The sequence below is a fragment of the Echinops telfairi genome, unplaced genomic scaffold, assembly GCF_000313985.2.
Source record: "Echinops telfairi isolate 266 unplaced genomic scaffold, ASM31398v2 ScPeMD7_7468;HRSCAF=8506_0, whole genome shotgun sequence".
NCBI classification, from domain to species: Eukaryota; Metazoa; Chordata; class Mammalia; order Afrosoricida; family Tenrecidae; genus Echinops; species Echinops telfairi.
The window spans coordinates 14,789,332-14,811,009 of record NW_022111369.1 but is presented as its reverse complement, the minus strand read 5'-3'; positions in this window follow the sequence as shown (position 1 = coordinate 14,811,009).

The following is a 21,678-nucleotide window of genomic DNA, read 5'->3' as shown; positions in this document are numbered from 1 at the left end:
AAGAAGAGCTAGGAGTGGGACATTTTCTTTGGGCCCCAAATCCCTGCACATTTTCTTTGGACCCCAAATCCAGAAAACAGGGTTGTCACCCCATAGGAGTGGCAGAGGGGCAATGGTACAGTACCAAGACTACAAGACCGACTGATGGGCTGTCTTGATAACATGCCCAACGTATATGAGATGAAGTCCCACCCCTCAAGCTACACGAAGCTTTGGCCTGTACTTCTACCGACACCGATGATTTCTTCTGACAGTGGTTGTATTTCTGATATCCTTTGTTAGCACCATATTTACAATTCTTCAGTGGTTTTCCTTACTCATTGTTCCACTTCCATAAGCTTATGTAGTGATTGAAAATACCATGGCTGCGTGAAGGCACTTTAGTCTTCAAAGTGAAAGCTTTGACCTTCAACATTTTAAAGAGGTTTTGCAAAGCAAATCCGTCCAAATCTATACATCATTTGATCTCTGGACTGTTAGCTCCATGAACATTGACTGTGAACCACAGCAAAATAAAATCCTTAAAATTCAGTCTTTCCTTCATTTATCATGTTGTTATCTATTTATCCATTTATGAGAATTTTCATTTTCTTTACATTGAGTTTTAATCCATAATGGAGGCTGCAAAGTTTAATTTTCATCAGCAAGTGCTTCAAGTCTTTCTTGCTTTGAGCAAGCAAGGTTGAGTTATCTGCACATCCCTGATAGTTAAAAGCCTTTCCCCATTCCTGGTGCCATGCACTTCATATAGTTCCGTTTTGGGGATTATTTGCTCAGCATACAGATTGTTGAAAGGCTGCATCTCTGATACACACCTTTCCTTATTTTAATCCATGCAGTATTCCCTTGTTCTTTTTGAATGACTGCATCGGTTCCATGTACAAGTTTAGAAAGAGCACGATGAAGTTTTCTTTAACTTCCATTATTCTCAATTTTATCCATAGTTGATTATGATCCACACAGTTGAGTGCCTTTGCATAGACAATAAAACACAAGTGAACAGATTCCTAAAATCTTCTGCTTTGAGTGAAGATCCTCTGAAGCAATGATATTCCTTGTGACAAGCCCTCTTCTGAATAAAGCTTGCATTGCTCATACTCCCTGAAAATATACTGGTATAATCGTTATTGAATTATGATTGTCTGACTCATGAAGTTCATGTGTAGGGGTGCTCATTTGTGGTGATAGACATAAAGAGAGGAAAACTGGTTTAAAATATAATATATTTGCATCTTTTTGGTGTTCTTAGCAGCATATTAAGATGAAAGAGCTGGTATTAGAATCTGGTATGGAACATCACTTGTCACTGTGTTATCTACAGCATGAACATTATCACATATCGCATGTGGAAAAACACATTTAAATTCGTTTTTAAAATTTTTCCACTTCACATGTTCTTTAGATAAAAATTTGGGGACAAAAATAGTTTAAAGAAATTCCTATACCCTTTACTTAGCACTCAAAAATGTTCAGCCTCTTATGTAGCAACATTGCAACGGTCAAAACCAGAAAGCGATGCTGATATCATACTACTAACTAAACTAAATAAGGCTGCCCTAAAAGCACTAGCAAAACACAAGGCTCCGGGAATTGCTGAAATGTCTTAACCCACTGATGAAGAACTGCAAGCACTCATTCATCCATGCCAAGAAATTTGGAAGATAGACACCTGGCCAACCAACTGGAAGAGATCCTTATCAGTACTCATTCCAAACAAGGGTGGCACAAAAGTATGCAGAAATTATTTAACAATATCCTGATTATTGCATGCAAGTGAAATTCTGCTGATGATCTCTCAGCAACAGTTGCATTGAGAGGGAGCTGCCGGGAATTCCAAGCTAGACTCAGAAAAAGGACTTGGCACTAGGGCTATCTTAGCTGATGTCAGGTGTAGCTTCTTTGAAAACAGACTATTGTGTTTTGATTATGCTCACTCATTCAACTGTGTGGATCATAACAATGGGTAGCATTTAGAAGAATAGGAACTCCAGAACGCTTCATTGTGATCCTGTGGAACCCCTGTACATGGGTCAAGAGGCACTCGTTCAAAGAGAATAGGAAATCCTGAGTGGTTTAAAATCAGGCAGGGCTGTGTCCTTTCACTGTAGGTATTCAATATGTATGCTATGCAAATAATGCAGGAAGCTGGACCATTAGAATAAAAATGTGGCATCAGGATCAGGGAAAGGTTTTTGTTAACAATCTGCGATATCCTCGATGAGACGGTTTGACACAGTGGCTGCAACAATGAGCTCAAACCAAACAATTGTGCAGATGGTACAGGACTAAGTGTGTTGGGTTCTGGTGTGTGTTGGGTCGCTATGTGACAGATGTGACTTAAGACATCTACAAACAAATAGTGAAAGATAATAATTGATCATTCTAACACCCAGATACCATTTATCTTTGTTAATACTCTTAAAGTGAAAAAAGTCTTAACATCATTTCGTCTGTTTTCTAGGAGCATCCCTGTATTGAAAGGTTTTCGAATATCACGATTCCCAGACACGTTTCTCAATGTGCCACAGCAGTGAACAGAACCATGGCCCTACCTAGAGTGTGTGTCCTAATAGTGATAAATTTTCAGAAATGAACCAAAAACCCTCTAAGTTCTATATTGTACGTGCTCCGGAAAAACAACACAGCAACACGTGTGGAGGTGGTCCCACAACAGAAGTTGGAATATAAAACTGAAGAACGTGCTATGACCCCGGGCACGTCAGTGATTACTTTGTGGCCTCGATGGTCTATTTAGATAGAAACAACAGGTCAATTTACATTTTTCTAACAATTTATCTCCTTCTCCCTTAGTCATAAACTCCTAATTTTAGTTAACAGAGGTTCTATATCTGGAAAAATACTATATTTCCCTTGCAACTATGTGTAGCCAGGGGTTTAGGTTCAAACTAGTGAACTACAAATTGATGTTCATGGGTAGAGCTTCTAAGAAGTATCATTTTCTGTTTTCTTACTTTCTGCCTCCATCCTAAGAGCTCTGGTTGCATAGTAGTTGTAGGTTGGGCTGCCAACCTCAAGGTCAGCAGTTCAAAACCCAAACCACCAGCTGCTCTGAGGGAGAAAGACGAGGCTTCTTCTCCTGTAAATGAGTGAACCCTCCGCCACGGTTCGCCCTGTCCCATAGTGTCGCTGTAAGTAGGATCCACTTGTCGGCAGTGAATGTTTTGGTCCTCCATTCTACAGTATGGTATGGACTTGCTGAGAGTTATCATAACAATGCTTCTTAAGATAGTAAATCAAAAAGCATAAAGATCCTATGTCTCTGCTGAGCTCAAGCCAATTTCCAGATGGTTTTCTTCAGAAGAAAGTATTGATATTTTCTGTTTTAAATCATTGCTATTAGGTTTTCTACAAGATACAGTCAAATCTAACCATGTTAGGTGCCACCGAATTGGTTCCGACCCATAATGACCTTATGCAAAACAGAGTGAAACACTTCCACTCCTGCGCCATTCTCCCAACTCTTCCCATGCTTGAGCCCATTGTCCCAGCCACAATATCAACCCATCTTCTGGAGGGCCTTCTGAACCATAACAGATGCAATTTTCTTAGCAAAACATATGCTCACTAGTACCCACAAACAATGTACGAGAAGGAGAAGATTGGGGGTGAAATGATGCAGACAAGAGAAAAAACTATTATACACTCAGTCCGACAATAGTCTTGTGATCTAAGAGTACATGTATGAGTAGACATATAAGTTGAGTGAGTGTAGGATGGAAAATAGGAACATGCCTACACGTGTGTACATATACATACACATACATGTATGTGTGTGTTTGATAGAGGATATTTGTACATGGACATTTACCTGTGGTGAGACATATTCATAAATGTGGTAGTGGATCAAACAGGAGGCAGAGTTATGAAAAATTGTTAGAAATAGCTAAATGAGATGCAATTGATCAACATGCCCTTCTAGTCTAATTGTTTATGTAACCCTGGACTGTATGTCTGGGGCAATAATCCCATCTTGAAGGGTGTTCTGTTACAGGAGTAGGATGGGATATATTTTAAGACCACTGACTAGAGCATGTGACTTAAGACATCATCCTTTGTTTCCTTGGGAGTATGGTTGGCTCAATGGCAAAAACTACAACCCACCAAAGCCATCCCTCTGTTCTTAAGAGATTCAGAAAGAGAAGACCCGGTACCACTGAAAGAGCATGTGTAAGATCTATGTTTGAAGTAGTGGAGGACGAGGAGACCATATACTCCTGAGACTGTGGCATGGAGACTATGGGACAGAGCGAGAGGAGCAGCACCCCCGCTATGTGACTGGGAGGTGGAACAACAGGCTGAATTCCGGTCCCGTGGGGGCAAAGGCCATGGGACCACATGGATAAGAGGTTAAAGATCAGAGAAAGACTTGACTGCTGGCTGAGGAGATCAGTGGCTGTATTTTTTTCTGTTTGCTCTTCCTAACTTGTGGTATCTATTAACTTCCCTAAGAAATCCCCTTCATTGTGAGTATTGTCTGTGAGTTCTGTGTGGCTATTGGATTGAATTTTGCAATGTAACCCACTCAACACCTGTAGAGTGTTGTGGGAGGGATGTTTGGAATGTTGTGGGAGAACAAGGTAAAGAGGCATGGACAGTGAAGGTAAGTCTGACTCCTGCCTCAGGGCAATAGAGACGTCAGAGGAGAGTAGACATGGCCAACCGCCCTACCCCTACTGCCACACCCCATTTATGATACAAAGCATGTTGAGAGAAAATATTCCCGAGCCAGAAGGACCAAGACCGTAATCACAAGAGACATCAAGATCAATAGGTATAACATAATCCACAAAGACAATATTCTGTGCCCTATTGCAGTGAGTCTTGGCTGAGGTCTTAATAGCATATGAGTAGCCAGCCATTTAAAGTGTGACTAATTGTGTCTCCTTACCTAGAGGAATGAAAATTGAAGACACGTGGAAACAATTATAATCGAAGAGACTGATAGACCAAGCGCACATCAATCCATATAACCCAGAGACCAGAAAACTTAAAATGTGCGTGGTACCCACTACTATCTGCTCTGAAAAGGATCACGTTCAATAGCCTTGGATATATTGGGAGAAACACTTGCAACAAAAATGCTTAGAGAGGGGGAACCAATTATAAGGATCTACATATAACCTCTTCCCCGGGGGATGGACAACAGAAGAGTGGGTGAAGGGAGACATCGCACAGTGTAAGATATGACAAAATAATAACTTATAAATTATCAAAGGTTCAGGAGGGAGGGGGAAGTGGGGAGGGAGGGGGAAAATGAGGAGCTGATGCCAGGGGCTTAAGTGGAGAGCAAATGTTTTGAGAATGATGAGGGTAATGAATATACAAATGTGCTTTACACAATTGATGTATGTATGGATTGTGATAAGAGTTGTATGAGCCCCCAATTTTAAAAATGCAAAATAAAAAGGTTACCAAGCTCAGTGGTTGAATAAAGAATAATGGAACCCCTGAAATGATGGCTGTTGGCCACGCCTCAGGTCTTATACTGAGCTCATCCCCATAGCTCAGTTTGCAGCCAAACAATTTACAGCCATATACAGGGAACATGACACCAGTGCGGTAAACCCCCCTTAGAATAATCAACCACTTGAGATCAAAAGATAGCAGACACACAACAATGAATTTCATAAAGGTAAGGAAAGAAGGAGGAATGTAAGGAAGAAAACACAGGGAGGCAGTGGGATAGAAGACGGTACATGGAGGAGTTTGCAACGACTGCGATGAAACAAAATGTACGTGAACTGTTGAATGCAAAAGTGATTCTCTGCTCTCTACTCACAATGCACAATAAAAGGAACAAAAAGAGAACGGACGAGCAAGTTGGATAGGTGTAGGGCTCATGGTGTTCCTCAACAAAATAAAATCCCGTTTAGTAATGAAAATGGGTGAATATATATTGGCAAAGGAACTCTAGCATGGCACCCACATCACTCTGTTTTGTACTTTAGAATCTAAAGTGTAGATCATGATCTTTGCTCTTATAGGAATCTGCATTTGCCTTTCTGCTACGTTAGTAACCATGTGAACTTTAGTGAATTACTGAATTTTGGCTAATCAGATGACACATCTATAAAATAGGTGGAATGGGACCCACTTAATATTGTGAAACATAAACGAAGCAACTTAATCCGATTTGGTGCTCACAAAGTGCTCAGTAAACTACCCTTACATGTTTTTGCACTATGCTCCCCATGAGTCTCCAAGTCTACCTGAAGACTAGTCAGCACCACTTAGAATCACACATTAAAACTGACAAAAGCTCACACAAAGTATGTAAGGACAGCTGTAATGGTAGCCTGAGATTAGCCCATCACCTGGTCTATCTTCCTGTTTCTAATCATATTTTCTGAGGGGTCAACAGGAACAATGGGTTGCGTATTGGACTGTTAACTGCAAGTTCAGCAGTTCAAACCCTGGAGAATGATGACCTTTCTACTCCCATAGTTACAGTCTCAGAAACCCACAGAGGCAGTTCTACCCTGTCTTACACAGTCACTATGAGTCAGAATTGACTCAGTGACAATGAGTTTGGTTTTGAGTTTTGAGTGGCTCAAAAGATAGGTGTTTTGACTACTAATCGAAAGGCTTACAGTTGTAATTCATCCACAGGTGCCTCATGAGACAAACCTGGTGATCTGCTTCTAAACTGACAAAGCTTTGAAAACCCTTGGGAACATTTCAACTACATGAGGTCACCATGTGTTGAGAAACTAAGGAGCAAGATCATGACAAGCTAGTTCATATAAAAAATTTTTTTCTTACTCTGAAAAAAGTTGCATTTATATTTATCTGACTCCTTTACTCATACCCACTGATTGGAAACTTGGCCGCATGTGGCAATTGGCATTGGAAAATTTGGAGATATGCCTCAGCACTACACAATTTCTCAATAATTGTACATCATTTTCTTTCATTTTTCATATTTTGCCTAATGTAAAATTTATCGATGTAAAGTGTATAATTTAGTCGTTTTTGTATATTCCCAAAGCTGTGCAACCATCACTATAGTATAATTTTATAACATTTTCATTACCACCAAAAGTCACCCCATGTACATTGCTGGTTATTCTCCATCAACCTCTCTTCAAATCCCTGGCAATCACTAATCTCTTTCCATTTCTATGGATTTGAGAATCTGGATATCTCATACAAATGGAATCAAGCAATATGGGACCTATTTTGACTAGGTTCTTTCAAATTCCATAGTGTTTTCAATATTAAACCTTAAAAGAACACGTATTTGCACCTTATTTCTTTTTAATACTAAATATTAAACCTATGTGTATACCATATATATTTTAACTAATCACTAGTTGATTTACATTTAATTTGTTTCCACGTTGAAGTTATTATGATAATATTGATGTTATCATAGCATTATGAAAAAGTTTTGCATAGACATGTTTTCATTTATCTTGAGTATACACTTACTTATGGGTGGAATTGTTGGGTCCTATGGTAATTCTATATTTAACATTTGGAGAACCTGCCAAATGGTTTCCCACAACAGCTGCATCATTTTCTAATCCCACCAGAAATATATGATAATTCCAGTTTATCCATATACTCACCAATACTGGCAATTGTCAATATTTTTCATTTTAGATATCCTAATGGGTATAACATACAAGTGAATCTTTGCTGAAGATAATTAAGAAGTTATTTTCCTAGCAGAGAAGCAACAAGCCCACATAGCAGAAGCACACCAGTCTGTGCGATCATGAGGTGTCGATGGTATCAGGTAACAGGCATTAGAAGACCCAAAACAAACAAATTGTTTAGAATGGTGGTGGGGGTGGGAGCAGAGACCGAAAAGCCATCTGTAGACGATGGGACATCCCCTCACAGAAGGATTGCAAGGAAGGGATGAATCAACCAGGGTGAAGTAAAGCACGAATGAAACACGCAATATTATTCTGGTTGCTTGAGGCTTCCTCATCCCCCACTATCATGACCCCGATCCTGCCTTTCACTGTGGGCTAAGCCAGAGCATATACACAGGTACAGATAAGAGCTCAGGATACATGGAATCCAAGTCAGATAAACTCCTCAGGAATGGAAATGGGAGTAGTGATACCAGGATGGTAAGGAGAAGGTGGGGAAAGGAAGGTGGAAGAAACCATGGGGGAAGGGAGACAGCGGTCAGTGTAAGATATGAAAATAATAATCATCTATAATTTATCAAGGGGTCACGAGAGTGGGAGAGGGTAGGGAGGGTAAACAGAGGAGATTCTACCAAGGGCTTAAATAGAATGCAAATGTTTAGAAAATGATGGCAACATATGTACAAATACACTTGATACAATTGATGTATGGATTTCTATAAGAGCTTTAGGAACCCCCAATAAAGTGATCTAAAAAATCGTTATTTTAGCAGTACAATAACAGTAAAATGCCAAAATTTTGAGTCAGATTCAGGAGAGGACATGGACATCATTCTGGGTGTTATTGAATACATTAAATGGATTTGGGTTAAAGCCAGAAAGAATCTTACCTGGATTTCATTGACTATCCAAAGACTTCCCACTGTTGTTGTTGTTGTTGTTGTTGTTGTTGTTAGATTCCATCAACTCAGTTTCAACTCATAGAAACCCTGCATACAGCAGAATGAAACACCAAGCAGCCCCGCACCATTCCCACAATGATTCTTGCGTTTGAGCCCAATGTTGCAGCCACTTCGTCAATCCATTTTGTCAAGGATCTACCTCTCCATGCTGCCCCTCTGGTCTCTCTTGACAACTTGTCAAAAATACTTGAGATGAAGTCTCACCTTTCTTGCCTCTAAGGAGCATTCTGTACTTCTTCCAAGACAGATTTGTTCATTCTTTTGCCAGTCCAGGATACTTTCAGTATTCTACACCAACACCATAATCCTATTGTATTGATTCTTCTTCAGTCTTCCATAATCAATGCCCAACTTTCATATGCATATAAGGCAATTGAGAGGTCAGGCATACTCTAGTTTTTCAAGTGACTCCCTTGCACTGCAATATTTTAAAGAAATTCTTTAAAGCAGATATACTCATGCCACGTATTATTTGATCTCTTGATTGCTGCTTCCATGAGCATTTGTTGTGGGGCCAGGCAAGATAGTCCAGTTTTAAGGAATTTGGTTTTCTTTACATTGAATTGTAATCCATATTGAAGGCTGCAATCTCTAATCTTCATCAGCAGGTGCTTCAAGTCCTCCTCACTTTGGGTGACCCTGCTGGTATTCTAAAATGCCAATGACATGGCTTCTAGTAACTCACAAGCTACCACAACATGAGCAACTGACAGAACAGTGGTTGATTCAACTGTGTATATCATAGCAAATTATGGATAACATTGTGAAGAATTCTGAAATACTTCATTGTACTCCTACAGAATCTGTACATAGAACAAAAGGCAGCCATTCAAACAGCACAAGGGGATACTGTATAGTTCAAAATCAGAAAAGGCTTCTGTCAGGGTTATACCCTTTCACCATAAATATTTAATCTGTATGTAAATAAGTAATCAGAGAAATTAGATTCTTGGAAGGAAAACTCAGCACCAGGATTAGGGGAAGTTTCATTAATAACCTCAAATGGACAGGTGAGACAACCTTGCTTACTGAAAATAAAAAGATTTGAAGCACTTAATGTTGAAGATCAAAGACTACAGTTGTCAGTCTGCATCACATTTCAACATAAAGAAGGAAAAATCCTCACAACTGGACCAACAGACATCATAATAAATGGATAGACGATTGACGTTGTCAAGGACTTCATTTTTCTTGGATCTGCAATCAATGCCAATAGAAACAGCAATCAGAAAATCAAACAGCACGCTGCACTAGACAATATGCTACAAAAGATCGCTTTAAAATGTTACAAAGCAAAATTTGTACTTTGAGGATTAAGATGTACCTGGCTCCTGTCATTGTGTTTTTAGCATCCTTGTATGCATGTGACCTTTTGAAAATGAATAATAAAGGCCTAAGAAAAAGGGACTCGTTTGAATTATGGTGTCGGTAAAGCATCTTGACTATGGTTTGGGGTCCCGGAAGAGCAAGCAAATCTCTCCTAGAAGAAGGACAACTAGGATGTTCCTTGGGAAAAGGTGTTATCATATGCTTTTGGACATATGATATGATATGTTTGGGACAAATGATTATCAGAGGGTCCAGTTATGAGGGAGGACATCATACTTGGAAAGCTAGAAGATCAGTAAAAAGGAGAAGATGACCCCAACAAGCAGCTGTTATGGTCTCAAACATAGGAACGATTTTGAGGATGGAAATATTTTGTTCTGTTATACATGGTGTTGCTAAGACCAGAACCAGCTCAAAGGCATTTATCAAGAATAGTTAGTGTAGGGCATCTTATTTTGGCTTTGATTTGCATTTACTTAATGGCTAATGATGGTGACATTTTCATGAGGCTGTTGTCTTTTATTGTATTGACACTGTATTATATCAGTTATTTTTATATTATTGTTATATGCTATAATGCCCTTTCATTCCACAGATAACTCCTACGTGGTCATGGTGCCTGTGGCTGTATTTTGTTTGCTAATGTTTCATTGAAATTTTATATCTACATTTGTAAGAAATATGAGCTGAGATGTTTGATATATCTGATTTTCTATAGAAGTACTAGTAGCATCAGAGAATTAGTTGAGTATTGTTCTCTCTTATTTTTAATTTTTTTAAATAAAATTAGTAATAATTCTCTTTTAACATTTGGTAGAATATCATTACTAAATATTTTGATCAGGAACCTGATCAAGAAGGGAAAAAAATTCAAATACTCATATGAACTAGGCTTCCTAGAGCCATAGAGCCTTGTTGAATTTCCTCAACTAACTATTGCCCTGAGATAATCTTTAAACTTTAAACCTGAAGTCAAAAATATTTCCTGATGTCTTTCTAAAACCAAACATTAGTTAAAATGAAGAATGTCTGCCTTAAGCATTGTGCTATTTTAGAAAAAATCTATAGGGGATCACATTTTGTAGAAACACAAAACCTACAAAAGTTTAATTGAAAATAAATTTAAAATCTGTATAGACCATAACAAGCACAACAATTGAATTATTACTTTTAAGCTTCACTGGTATATTCTGCCCATTAAAAAAGAAACAATTGGTTTCTTTGGTGTACCAAACATACACCAATTCAATGATTTCTAGATGCACAACAGAGTGACATTGATTGCATTCTCAAAGTCGGGCAAACATTCTCCCTCTTCTTTCCTAATTGTTCCTTCTTTATTAGCATAGCCCTCCAAACTGAACCAAACTCACTGCCATGCTTAACATAAACCTACTGTTCCCTAAATTTCCTTTCAAATCTTTCAAGCAGCTGTTATTATCTGATGCCTCACATGGGTATGAAAGTTGGACATTGAATAAAAATATTGAAAGTAGCAAGGACTAGCAAAAGAATTAAGTCTGTCTGGGGAGAAGTACAGCCAGAATTCTTCTTGGAAGCAAGGATAGTGAGATTTTAATTTTTTCTTTTTTTTTTAAATCAATTTAATGGGGCTCATACAATTCATCACAATACATAGATCAATTGTGTAAAGCACATCTATACATTTGTTGCCCTCATTATTCCCCAAATTCGCTTTCCTCTTGGGTTCCCGGAATCAGCTCATTTTCCTTTTTTCCCCTCCCCCTCCCTCCCCCTCCCCTCCTCCCCCATGAACCCTTGATAATTTATTAAACTTTTATAGATTTTGTGACTGTATGAAATGTGTCCATTTAACTTGTTCTTCTTGCGTGCCAGTGAATCAACTTTGACTCCTACCAACTGTGTTTATAATAGACTGAAACACTGCTCGCTCGAAAGCCATGCTCACAATGATTATGTTTGAGCCTACTGTAGCAGCAACTGTGGCAATCCATTCTGTCCAGGGCCTTCCTCTTTTTTGCTGCCCATCTATTTCATCAAGCACGAGGGACTGGTAGTTCCTGAAAACATGTTCAAAGTACACAAGACAGAGTCTCATCATCTTGGCTTCCAAGGAGCATTCTGGCTATACTTCTTCCAAGACAGATTGCTTGGTTCTTTTGTCAGTTGTGGTTATCTGGGTAGACTAGACACATTCATATACGAAAGAGCTTTATATACAAGAGCAATTGAATATTGAGAAAACATCCCAGCTCAGTCCAGATCAAGGCCATAAGTCTGATATTAGCCCACATGTCCAATACCAATCAATAGGTTCCTCTTCAGACTCATGAAACACAGGCAATGCTGCAAAATTCAGGAAGATCACAGACCAGTGGGTGGATAGTCTGGTGGATCCAGTGACGGTGGAAGCATCTCAGCGCTGGCATGAGTCTTCACATGGCTCCTCCAGACCCTGGGCTCTTGCTGCCATCAGCTTACTCTGTTTCCCTGAAAATAAGGCAGTGTCTTATATTAATTTTTGCTCCCAAAGATGGGCTATGTCTTATTTTCAGGGGATGTCTTATTTTTCCATGAAGAATAATACGGTACACATTTATTGTTTACTGTTTTATTAAAAGAGACCTCACACTTCCTGTCTGCTTCGGCTGTGCTGCAGCCAACAGTGAGCTGCGCGGAGGCGCTCGCCACTACAGTCCAGAGTCCTGAGTTATGGTAGCTTCTGAGGGCCTTATTTTCGGGGAGGTCTTATTTTGGGGGGGGTGCCTTATATTTCAGTGTGAGGCAAAACTGTAAGTAGGTCTTATTTGGGGGAATGTCTTACTTTTGGGGAAACAGGGTAGATCCTTGTGTCTTGTCAGTAGAGATCCTCGCAGGGAGTGAGTCTTTTTTACATCATTTTATTGGGGGTTCATACAGCTCTTATCACAATCCATATATACATCCATTGTGTCAAGCACATTTTTCCATTTGTTGCCGCCTCCAACATCAAGGTGCTATCTGATTGACTGGTTAACCTCCACCCCTTCACTCTTAATCCTCAAATTGACATCGGATTACTTAACTACCACAGCAGTTCATATTTTCAATATTCTTCTCCAACACCATAATTCAAGCACATCAATTCATCTTTGGTACTCCTTATTCAATGTCCAACTTTCACAACCACATGCGACAATTGAAAGTACCATAGCTTGGGCCAATTTTGCCTGAGTCCTCAGAGTGAGGTCTTGCACTGCAGTTACCCAATGCAATATGTTCTCTGATCTTCTGAGCATTGATTATGGTTCCAAGCAAGATGAAATACTTGATGACTTGAATCTTTTCTCCACTTATGATGTTATTGATTGGTTCAGTTGTGAGGATTTGGGTTTTCTTGACATAGTTGTAATCAATATTGAAAGCTGTAATCTTTGATCTTAATCAATAATGCTTCAAGTGATCCTCTCTTTTTTCATCAAGCAAGATTGCATATTTCAGGTTGTTAATAAGCCTTGTTCCAACCCTACTTACCTCATCACTCTTCATATAATTCAGCTTCTCTGATTATTTGCTCAGCAAAACTCTTGTAAAAGAACGGTGAGAGAATACAACCCTGATGGACATCTTTCTGATTTTTAACTATGCAGTATACCCTTGTTCTCTTTGCACAATTGCCTCTTTATCTATGCAAAGTTCCACAGGAGCACACTGAAGTGTTCTGGAATTTCCATTCTTCTAAGGTTATCTGTGGTTTGGTATGATTCACTCAGTCTAATGCTTTGACATATCAATAAAATACAAATAAATATGTTTCAGGCTTTTGTATTCTTGATGTCTTTCTACAGCTTATTAGGTATTTCAGTCATGATTCATCTGATGTCAGCAATGATAGCCTTTGTTCCCTGTGCTCTTCTGAGCCGCGCCTGAACTTTTGGCAGCTCACTGTCAATGGCCTGTTGCAGTTTCCCACAAAATTTTATTTCCATGTGATATAATTGTTCTATAATTTGTGCATTTTGATGGATCACCTTTCTTTGGAATGGACACAAATATGGATTTCTTCCAGTTGGCTGCCTGGGAAACTGTCTTCCATGTTTACTGACATAGATCAGTGTTCCATCAATTTCCGTTGGTAATCCAACAATTCCTGGAGTCTTGTTTTTGTGCTAATGCTTCCAGTGCAGCTTGGGTGTCTTTTTTCAGTACCATTGGTTCTTGCTCAGATGCCACTTCCTGACAACGGTGAAATGTCAACTAGTTCGTTTTGGTAGTGACTCAGTATCCTTTTTTTTTTTTTTTTGACTCTGTATTCTTTCCATCTTCTTTTGTTGCTTCCTGCATCATTCAATATTTTGCCCATACCGTATGAACTTTCAATATTGCAACTCAGGGCTTGGTTTTTTCCTTCAGTTCTTTACGTTAAGATATGTTAAATGTGCTCTTTGGGGTTTCTAATTCTAGATCTTTGCATATTTCATTATAATGTCATTTTACTTTGTCTTCCCGAATCATCAATTAAAAATTTTAGTTCAGCTCTTTGATTTCATCACTTCCTCAATTTGCCTTAGCAACTCTATGAATAAGAGCAATTTTCAGGGTCTTTTCTGACAGCAACTTTGAGCTTTACTTTGTTTCCTGTCTCTTTAATGACCTTTTGCTTCCTTCCTGTATTATATTTTTTATGTCTTTCGACAACTTATTAGGTCTTTTATCATTAGTGTTCAAGGTGTCAAATAAGTTCCTTAAGATTATCTCAGCATTTCATGTGAGATATACTCCAGGCTTTCTTGGACTTGCTTGAATTTTCTTCACCTTCAACCTGATTTGTGTATCAGTAATTGATGGTTTCTTCCACAGTCAGTCCCTGGACTAGTTTTGGCTTCTGTTATTGAGCTTCTTCATTGCCTCGTCACAAAAGGTAGTCAATGTGATTTCTGCATAATCCGTCCGGAGAAGTCCATGTGTACAATCACCTCTGGGGTTGTGTGCAAAGACAAATGCAACGAAGTGGTTGCTCTCGCAGAGTTCTGTCAGGCGTTCTCGAGCTTCTTTCCTATCACCAGGACTGTGTTTTCCAACGACTGTTCCTTCCTCTGCCCTCAACTTTTATTCCAGTCACCAATATTCACGAATGCATCCTGAGTGCATGTTTGGTCAATTTCAAATGAAACATATGAATAGAGTTCTTCCATTTTTGCATCATCAGCTTTCGTGGTTGGTGAATAAATTTGAATAATTATATTAATTGGATTTTCTTATATACAGATAGATATTATCCTACCAAAGACAGCATTTTACTACAAGATAGATCTTGAAGTGTCCTTTTAGACAATTAATGCATAATGTTTCTCTTAAGTCTGTCACTCCCAGTATTGTCAACCATATGCTTTTCTGATTCAAAACGGTCAATGTCAATTCATTTCAGCTCACTAAATTGCCTATCAACCTTTATGCAGTCCATCTTATTTTTGATAACTTCTAACTTTTCTAGATTCATACTTTATAAATTCTATACTCTAATTTTTAATAGATGTTTGCACCTTTATATTTTGAGTCATGCTCCATCAGCATAAGAAGCTTCTTAGGCTTTACTCCATCCATGTCATTACAGTCAACTCTACTTTGAGAAGGAAGCTCTTTCTTAATCCTATTTTAAGTGTCTTCCAATCTTTTGGCACTTCCATTTTCTGGCACTTTATCTTGGTTGTCTCAAGTTGCCAATTGAAACGTCCTGTTCAGCTGTTTAACTTCACAGTGTTTCAAAGCTATTCATGAGGTTTTCCATGGTGAATTCCTCAAAAGCGGATAGCCCATTCCTTCTTTGTAGTCTGTTCTCAGGCTGAAATCCCTGCTTAAACTTGTTTGCTTTGGGTGACACTGCTGGTATTAGAAAAATCAATGACATAGCTTCCAGCATCACCACTACATGCAAGTCACCACAATACAACAAATTGACAGACAAGTGCTGGCCATTTCATCTAGGCTATTTAATGTGTTGTTGTACAATTGTGTATAATGTTCCTTTATTAATCTTTTCCAGTAGTCTGACATTAATATTTTCTTTCATTTGTGGTTTCACCAATATGAGTTCTTCCATTATTTTTTTCTTGGTCAGTTAGCTAAAAATATATCAATAATTTCAAAGAAACACCTTGTTCATGTGTTAAAAACGAATAGAAATGATGCCCAAATAATGTACTCATTAAAATGTATTTAAAGTCTTTGCTTCATAAATCCAACATCCACACTCCTTCAAAGGATACAGTGATTAGTTCTATTGTGATTGGAGGCTATAACTTCCTCTAAATATGCATGTCTCATAACTTTACTAAAAATTGGACATTTACGATAATATAATGTGGCCCCTCTGGATATATTCAGGGTGCGTTGTTTCTGTTTTTAGGAGCTATTGCTGGTTGGTGGCTTTTCTGAACGAATTCTGAAAAACCTATATTTTTTGTCATGCCTGTCCCTGAAGAGTCTGCCCAGTTAACTTAGAGGTCAGCTCACAATTTGACAGTTTTCCTTCAATACATTGAACCAGTAAGTGCTCCAGTCTTTGCTAAGGAAGTGTGTGTGTGTGTGTGTGTGTGTGTGTGTGTGTGTGTGTGTGCAGCACTCCTACTAAAGTCCATGAGTCCTCGTGGCATATTGGTTATGTGTTGTCAGGAGAGAATAGTCCCTGGAGAAGGACGTTAGCTTGGTCAAGTAGATGAGCAGTGAGAAAGAGGAAGGTTCTGGAAAAGATAAAATTGACACAATAAATGCAACAATGGGTAACAATTGTGAGGTTAGCACAGAATCGAGACCAGACAGTGCTTCCTTCTACTGTACAATTGGTGGCTATGAGGAGCACTGAATCCACAGCATCGGACAACAACAACTGAAGTTCTGGAGCCCTGGCTTCATGGTGGTTAGGCATGGAACTGCTAACTCTGTGGTCAGTCATCCAAACCTTCTGGCTTCTCTGCATGAGAATGACGTGTCTTCCTACTCCTGTAAGAATCTGTAGTCATGGAAACTCAGTGGGAATGTTCTATTCTGTTCTATAGGGTCACTTTTGAGTCAAAATCAACTTGATGGCAGTGGGTTTGCCTTAAGTACTGAAGTTCACAACTTCCTTTAGCGTTCATTGACTGCTTATGCAGAGAGTCAAAAATCAACAGAGATGAGAAGATAAAGCCTTCTCTGTTCTTTCCTGGGCATGTACACCTCTCTGCGTTGCAAAATGTGTTCAACATTTCCAGAAATAAAATAGATTTTGCAAAACCTCCTAAGAACATCTCATTCTCAGATTTTTTTTCAGCTGATAGTGCATGTTCAGGTACCTGTGATGTCAAACACTTGCGACTGATTGTTCTCAACAAACATGATCAAGAAAGAGGATAAAGCTATTTTCTCAATATTATCTGTCAATGAAAAAAATTCGCTCCCATCTAGTAAACTCTGACACATAGCTCATAGTTATCTCTAAAATAGGTCACATAAAGGGAAATCTTGAGAATGGCGCTTTTCATTAAGCTGCCAGGCAGGTCAAGTTATGACAGATCTATGTGGCTGATGCTCAAGGGATGCTCCAAACTTTTCCTCATCTTCCAATGGTTGATAGGCTACTGGCTTTCTTTAAAAGTTCTCTGTTTTTCAAGACAGCTGCAAAGCTAAAGAGAAAAGGTTGGGCTTGGAAAAAGTTAAATATTCCACCAACCTTATTGATCTTACTGAAAACCAGCTACATTTCTTGAATAAGCAGTCCTTGGGTTGTTGCAAGTCCTTAGTTAATTCTCAGGGTTCTCTTTTAAAAGTTTATTTTAATCTCTGACAGTGTTTTTATGAAGAAGTAGATTTTCAGACATCTTTCCTTGGCAATTCTGGAAAGGCTTTCCTCTTAATAGATCACTTTCTGAATTTGGTTCTAAGCAAACCAAACACACCGCAATTGATTTGATTACAATTCATAGCAACTCTGTAGGAAAAAGTAGAGCTGCTCTGTGGGTTTCCAAAGTTATAAAACTTTATAGGACCAGAAAGCCGTATCTTTCTCCTGTTGAGCTGCTGACAGGTATGAACTCAGATTTTATGGTTAGCAATCCACAGAGTAAGCTACTACAAAATTGGACCATCTTCTAAATTTTTTATAGAGGACAAATAAATGCAGGTGTTACAAAAGCAGAATACTATGTAAAATAACCTGTTCTTCACACGAAAGATCATTGACTGCATCACTTTAAACTATTAAGGCAAAAATAATTATCTGTGTTGAATAGTAGGTCTTCAAAGGAAGAAGAAACAAATGAATATATATATACACATATATACACACATAGAACGTAGTTAGTAGATTCATATTTTCATTTTTACTTTCATAGAAGTGTGTTTTAAACAACTAAATGGTATGTGAGTAATTTTAATTATTCATATTTTACTAAAAAATATTGTATCTTTGAAATTAAAATATTTTCACATCACAGTTCAAATAATATGATAATATAAGATACTTTAAAATCTCTAATGCCAAAAGTATAGTTTCTAAAATATTATGATCATTCATTGTGCAGCAAAATAATTAGCAATTTGTTAACATTAATGTTTGCCATTTTGATGATTCCAAAATTGAGAAATCTAAAGTACAAATTAGATAAATTTGTACTTTAATATATAAAACAGAGGCCATTTTAAAAAAACAAAGTAAAGAATCAATGAGACATTTTTAAAATCGTTTCAAGGAGTAGGTGTTAATCAGAAAGAAGAATCACACTATGGGGAAAGGAAGCAGCACCAACTGAGCTAGTAACAATAGTTTCAATTTATCAACTCAGTTGAACTATACTAGCCAATCAGCTATAAATGCATAAACTTAAATAATTCTATTACCCTAGGTTAGTTCATGCCGTTTTCCTTCTATAATGAGAACCCCCCTTTCTGAGACTACTGACCATTCAGAATACCAAGTGAAATGTATCAACAAGTTGATGAAGTACTAGATGCACTCACTCATCTATGTCAGGACATTTGGAAAACAGCTATCTGGCTGGCTGACTGGAAGAGATCCGTGTTTGTAGCCATTGCAAAGAAAGGTGACTCATCTATAAAAAAAATATCAATAGCACATGCAAATACATTGTGCCGAGAATCATCCAACAATGATTGCAGCAGCACATTGGCAGGGAGCTTTCAGAGGCTCGGGCCAGATTCACAAGAGAAGTGAATCAAGGGCTATCATTACTGATGTCAGATGGATCATGAATGAAAGCAGAGAATACCAAGAGGATGTTAATTTTTTATTGACTATTCAAATGCATTAAACAGTGTATATTATGACAAACTATGGATAACTCGAGAAGAATGGAAATTCCAAAACACCTCTTTGTGCTCACACAGAACCTGTACATGTTCAAGAGGCAGTTGTGCAAACAGAACAAGGGAATGTTGCATGGTTAAAATCAGGAAAGATATGCACCAGGGGTGTCTCCTCTCACCATGTTTATTCAACATGTATGCTGAGCAAATTATTAGAGAAACTAGATCATATAAAGAAGTATATGGCATCAGGATTAGAGAAAAGCTTATAAACAATGTGCAATTTGCAGATGACACAACCTTGCTCACTGAGGAAGATCAAGGATTGTAGACTTCAATATGATTGAAACAGAATGTAAAGGAAGCCAAAATCCTAACAACTAGATCAATAGGTAACATCATGATAAGTGGAGAAAAGATTGAAATAGTCGAGAATTTTGTCATTCTTGGCTCCACAATAAATGTTCAAAAAAGCAGCAGTCAAGAGATCAAAAGGCGCATCACATTGGGTAAATCTGCTGCACCAGGCCTCTTTAATGTTTTGAAAATCATGGATGTTGCTTTGAGAACTAATTTGTGGCTGACTCAAGCCATAGTATTTTCAGTTACCTCATGAATTTTCATATGCCTGTGAAAAATTGACATTGAATAAGGAAAACCAAAGAAAACTTGATGCATTTGAACTATGGTCCTGGTGAAGGATACTGAAAATACCAAAGACTGCCAAAAGAACAACAAAAAAAAAAACTGTATTGGAAGAAGTACAGCCAGAATGCTCCTTAGTGACAAGGATGGCACCATTTTATCTCACACACTCTGGGGAGGTGTCAAGAGAGACCAGTCCCTGAAGAAGGACATCATGCATGGTAGAGAATTAGCAAACAAGAGGAAAACCCTCAGCAAGATAGATTGGCACAGTGTCCACAACAATGGGCTCAAACCTACGAACAATTGTAAGGATAGTGCAGAACTGGGCATTGTTCTGTTATGTTGTGCACAGGGTCACTATGAGACCGTACCCACTTGATGGCACCTAACAACAACAAATTGGTTATTTATAATTTTGAATTAAAAGATAAATCCACCAGCGCTTAAATGGTTTGTATTCTTGTACCCTTTTAGTTCTAGAATGAAAAAAAAAAAAAGGCAAGAACACAGAAGGAAGCTGACCAGGAGTGCTTAACAGCTACTCTGCACAGACTCCATTCCTAGTTGCTATGACAGCCCCTCCAACATTTTACAATGGCACATAGTGAGATGACTCATAAAATAATAGAAAGTCTATGTGATATGGTCAGAAGTGGATGAATTTGTTTCCCGAGTATAGATTGAAATTACAAAGGTAAAGGATATAGTTTATATAAGGTGATCACACTCTTAGTTTGTTTGTGCCGTTCCTGGTTTAAGATTTTGTATTAGCTTAATAATTAGTAGTTCCTCGTTTCACTCTCATGTATGTCCCAGTTTGGCGAGTGAATCATAATCATCAATTATACAGTCAATCTATGCACATATGATAAATTCAGCCTGCCATCTAGCGAAGCAGCTAGCTGGCCTTGTTTCTTTTACTGTCATCAGTCAATGTGGTCAATAAATCATATTATTATTCATCCTGGTTGATCCAATCTTCCTGATTGAAAATATCCCAGACACTCAGAAAATTCAAACTGGGGGGAGACAGATACTAACACTTCTGTACTTTGGCCTGAATTTTGGAACACTCAAGAAGCCTGCTGCTGAACTTTCATCCCATTCTCCACCATCTCTTCACACCAAAGAAAGGCCTGACCCTTGGCATCTACAACAGAGCAGGGAAGAGGAAGGAGTGAGAGCCCATGAATAGTCAATCAACAAATTAACTTTAAACGTGCAAGGCTGTACCTGCTCAAAGTTTGGGGAGGAAGATGTGCTGCATTTAATTCTAACAACAATGATTCAGCTTGGATATTGATCAATTGTCAATCAAATTATGTTCTACATTCTCTGCTTAAGTTTCTCTGACAACCCATAAAATCCTTTCTTTGTATCTCTTTACCTACTATAAAAACCAAAACAAAATTCAAACCCACTGTGCTGAGTGGATTCTGACTCATAGTGACCCCACACAGCTATTCACAGGCTATAAAATTTTTTTTCAGATTCCAATTCTGTTGTTTATTATTAATGTTTATTTTGAACTAACTTTTAAAAGTCAGCATAACTCCTCCCACAACAAGCTGCCAGGAAGAGCATTCAGTCTCTCACCCAATATCTAAAATCAAAGAAAAATAAATGAAAATTGTTACATGACTCAATCTTTATATAGTGTCCTTGATATTGCCTTGTCCATTTGAGCCAAATGTAGTAAAGATCAAGGGATTGGAATATTATTTTAAGTTCTGGGGTCCTTTTGCATTTAAACTCTGAAAATTTACTTTTATTGTGGGACTTTGTGAATCCTTACAATTATTATTGTCCATTCCTAGATTATTTTGTTCCTTCAATAAACTCTTTATTTTTTT